The sequence below is a fragment of the Alligator sinensis genome, unplaced genomic scaffold, assembly GCF_000455745.1.
Source record: "Alligator sinensis unplaced genomic scaffold, ASM45574v1 scaffold512_1, whole genome shotgun sequence".
Taxonomy (NCBI): domain Eukaryota; kingdom Metazoa; phylum Chordata; order Crocodylia; family Alligatoridae; genus Alligator; species Alligator sinensis.
Window position 1 is genome coordinate 2,030,828 of NW_005842063.1, and position 5,033 is coordinate 2,035,860.

The following is a 5,033-nucleotide window of genomic DNA, read 5'->3' on the forward strand; positions in this document are numbered from 1 at the left end:
CTGCTGAACTACCTTAACTTAACTGGCAGATGCCCTGATCACTGCTCACTGGCGTGTGCTTCTGCAGGGTAATAGCCTCCAGGCTACAGACAGAAGGCTTCTGCCCTGCCGAAGGAATGGAGCAGGGTTAGCACTAGCAGCAACCCCCACTCCTAGTCTGTGGGTTACAGAGGTACTGAAAGGAGAAGCCATAAGCATGGCCTGTGATGCAGATTTGAGCTGCATGAAAAGCCCAGGGGGTTGGAGCTACTGGACTACGCCCAGCTGAGCATTCAGGAAAGAAATGGATTTGGGTGTCTAAAGCTTGGACATGGACATCACAAAGGTTTCACCTGTTTGGGTCTTTTAGGCTTCTGTGTTTTAGCCTTTAAGCAGGTTGTGAAACAACCATCTGTTCATAAGTGTAGGGAGGGGCCATGACGTTCCCTTTAAATGCCCCCTGCCTGGTGCTAACTGGTGAGAACAGGAAGGGTCTTTGCTCCTGCATCTATCCCGAGCAAGAACAGGGCAGCGCACCCCTTCCCATGGGCTGAGACCAAGCCCCTTGGTTCTGGGGACAGCTGGCTAGCAGCTGGAGAGAGGAGACATGACTGCTACCCAGAGCAACTCAAGGGGAGGAGATCACTGGACTATTCTGGGATAACTGTTCACCTGAGAAAGGGGCCTGGAGATGATGAAAGGAGCCTCTCCCCAGCATGTCTGAGGTTGTCCTCTGTCAAAGCCAACCTTGTCTGAGGTGGGCTTTGACCGAGGAGGCAAAAGCAAGTGAGCCAGGGCTCAGAAGAAGACCTAGATGCATCTTCTTTGAGGGCTCTGACCTACACCCCAAGAACAATGGCCAGTGGTAAGGAAGGAAGCTGCAGTGTTTCATTGTTATATCTGCCTATTTCGTGCACGTGCTAAAATACAAGCTGAGTGAAAGCTTGAAGACAACTTAGCGAATTGAGAGGGGTGGAGGGTCCTGTTTGTATCCATTATCCTCCCACCCGTGCAGAGGGGAGCTACACACCTGGAGTCTTGACCACACGGAGCTCTGGGAAAGCCTGTGCTCAAGTGACTGGGCAGGTGGGAGCATGGTCTGCAGAGGTTTTGGGGGCCAGGGGGGAGAGAGGCCAAGGAAAGGGGCAATGTCAGGGCCGACCCAAGCCAAGGACAGCTGAACAGCATGTATCTACGCTGTCAGGACCAAACGGAGCAGACTGGGTGCAGTGCTCTCAGTAGGTTTCCAGAGGTTTTCATGCTGGCAAGCAGCTCCCCCATCTGAGCCTCACCTTCGTTTCACAAGCCCTTTAAAGGGACCCACAGTAGGGTCTGTAAAGATCTGCATTCCCCAGACCTCAAGAGCCGCCGAGATTTTTCATTAATGGTAAAATCAGAGGCTGACCCAGCCTTGCAAAGATCTGAGGAAGTGGAAGGGCTCGTCCGCATGATGGAGGTGCTATGTTGCCCTATCTGTGTCAGTCAGTGGGATGGATCCCCTCCCCAGATGTGGAGATGTGGCATGTGTCAGTGCAAGGGAGGGGGGGGGTCTGCCAGCATCCATCCCACCCGCTGATCTCTATTAGCCAAACTGGCAGAAGCCCAGAAGGCCTTGTACCAACACAGCTATCCCAGCAAAAAATGACCTGACCCACGTAATGGCAATGACAACAGCCCTATGCTAGATGAGCTGCAAGGACTGCTCAGCACTTGTGTTGATGTGCTTAAACCTGCTAGGACCGGGTTCAGACGGCCCAGTGGTGGACATGCCAGCGGCTGCCTGTTCTCACTTCATAATCCCCTCGTTGCTACTGACCCAGCCAGAAGGCACGCAGCGGCCTTGGCCTTAGAAGCACTGGGGGAAAGGCCCACGCGTGTTACAGAAGATGCTGGCCAGGATCCTGCCAAGGTGATGAGCGTCATGAAAAAGTTATCTTTAAGGTTTGCGCTGCTGGAGGAATGTTGCTTGCTGAAATGTTGAGCTGCCCTGCCAGGAAAAACAAATCTGGTCTCTTCAGCTGCTCAAAGTGAGCTGAGAAATGCTTGGATTTTATTTCTTGAACACAGGGATGTTTCTTGTGATATTTCTCCTTTGAAATATCAGGACATTGAGATGGGTTTTCCTGGACTTTGCTGAAATTTGGCTTTAGAGGCCCTCTTAACGCATCATATTGCTTCAATTTTGTAGCTTTGTTGCATAAACCCTGATTTTTATGTAATGAGCAGGTCCTGTTCAATCTTCTAACAGCCATCCAAGACACTGGGCAACATCCTTTACTCACACAGGTGAGTATTTATTTCATGAGTATAGTCCTGTAGGGTTCAGAAGTATTTTCCAAGAGCAAGTACTCACCAACCTGGGTTTGGCTGGTCATGTCTACCTGTGTATTAGTACTTGAGGCAGATTTGGAGCAATGTCAGTTTAGACCAGATGAGGATGAGTCCCAGTAAGCAGCTGTAAAAGTATTTCCCTTAGATTTTTCTTTGTCGTGTCTTAGAAGTTTAGAGATGTGGATTTCTCTAACAAAGTGTAATGCAGCCATCCCCAGAGACTGCGCTCTGTCGGGGCGGGCATCGCCTTCTGTTCTGTGTTTGTACAGCAACTAGCACGATAGGCGCCTGGTTTAGGATGAGGGGTTTTAAACACTACGGTAATGCAAGCAATATGTAAAGACAGCATTGCTCTCATGCAGTACTGGAATACGTTGGTATGCTGTCCCACGCTCAGGCTAAGGGCACGGTCTCCCTAATTGTTTTAATTATGATGCTGAATGCTGCCTTCTCTTTACTGACATCTGTCTTTCACGCAACCTGCCAACAATTAAAGAACCTTCTGTTGCATGGCAGTACATGAGGCTGGATCTTGGGAGAAACTTTCTAAGCGTAAGAACAGTTAAGCCCTGGAATAGACTATCCAGGGAGGCCGTGGAGCCTTCATTACTGGAGGCTTTTAGCTTACTATCTGTCAGGCATGATTTGGGTGATTCTGTGCCATTGGACTAGACCTCAAAAGGGCCTGTGTTTTCTACGACATTAAATAGACTTAGCTGAAGTGTTTGTTTGGATACAGGTTTAATTCTGATCCAATTCTTTGCTTTCAACCAGTGCAGAGATGTTGATATCAAACCATCTCTTTCTTATTGCACTTGTATTTTGAAATTGTGTTTTATAGATCCTATCTCCAGTAATAAGCACCTAGATGCATCTAACTAAAATACGGGTGTAGATTAGCATGTAGGATGCAGGCAGGTGTGTGATCATGAGAGCTGCCACGTCAGAGGTAAGCAGCTTGAAAGGATCATTATAATTGTATTGCGTTAGTGCTGAGAAACCTCTCTGAATGGCAGGTGCTGTGTGTACACCGGGACCGTGGCCTCCTTTGTGCTGCACGCTCTACAGACGCTGGGGGCGCTTGTATACATGACGAACATTGCCTTTTTTTGTGATTTAACTGTGTTACAGATTTCACGTACAGTTTTGGGTTTTTTTGACAAGTTAAGCATCTTATTTGTGATTTGAAGTAAAACACATCCCAACGTATTTTGGTTTGGATCGCCGCAAACGCGCTCGTGCAAGGTGCTGTGCAAACAGAACGAAAGGCAGTCCCTACTTACACAACAGTATTTTCGAAATCTGGTTAAAGGGAAAACACAACCATAAGTATTCATATTCAAATTCCTTATTCAGTCATTCTGGCTCGGGGCGGTGGCAAGGGGGGGAGCAGCTTCTGGATTTAAAGAAGCTGCCAAAAGAAAAGGCTGTGCTGTGCATGCATGCACATGCGTCCCCCCTGTACCCCTCGGTTGTGATAGGGTTGAGTCCCACACACGACGCATGTTAGACCTGGCACTGATGTATGTAAATACTAGGGTAATGAGGAGAGAGAGGAACCGAAGCGCAGGCTGCACTCCTGACACTGCAATTAGATGAATCTGACACAGCTCTCTCCCTGTGAGTTTCTCAGGTGAAAGGTGCAATTTAAATGGTAATACTAGGAAGGGCGTTTTGCTATGAGATTTGCCTGTTTTGATCCATCCTGTCTAAATTTCACAGCCGCCAGGGGTCAGCAAAAGCATGAGTTGCTCAGGTCAAACGTACATACCAATAAACTCTGGATGTGTGATTCCTCCAGCAGCCTCACCTTTCTATTATATGTTACATACCCCGAAGCAAATTATATAGGAGACAGACAACTGACAACTTGATTTCTGCTTATTATCAAAGATATCACCATTCCTCTGTCTGAACCTTTTTGCCTTGTGTTGTTCCGAGAAACAAAATGACAGTATCAGGAAAAAATACTAGAGTGGGGAGAATGGTTTCTCTTCTCCAGCAAGTTTCCTTTGTGCATCGATATCTCCCTGTGCAAAGCTTATGCTGTACATCTGTGATTTGGTTAGTCTATAAGGTGCAAATCTACCCTGCCTTTTTCCCCTTGTACAGAAAGTTCCCCTCCTTTGCCTCCCTGGATCTTTCACAGAATAACGTTGAGATGTATTTTTTTAATTGAAAAATTATTATAAAAATCTAAAATATTGTAGGACATAAAGGCAGTGGTAGCCCCTGAAACCACTTTTAATTCTTTAGGGATTAAAACAGTTCCTTCAGCTGGCCATTTCTAGATCACGCTTCATATGAAGTATATATTTATCAGCACTGTATTGTGTACAACTAAAATGTTATTAGAGGGACGCCTAGTAAATCAGGTTTGTACTTGGGTCCAACAGGTTAGTAAATTGCTTGTAACTAGATTTATAAAGATATGCAATTATGCCTCACTTATGGATGTATCTATAACCATCTGTGATGTGCATCTAAGAGCTATTCATGAGCTATTCACCAGCTACAAACTAGTTATAAAAGTAGCTTCAGTAGAAAGTGTGACCTCCTCCCAAACCACAGAGGTCAACTGAATGCATGGTGACTGGCTCTGCTTCTGCCGACAAAGCCATTTATATTACTGGAAGAATGGGCTGACAGTTTTATCAGATAAATACAGTAGTAGTTTGCACTTGCTCTGCTGCTGTTGTTCAGGGGTGTAAATAACTGTACAA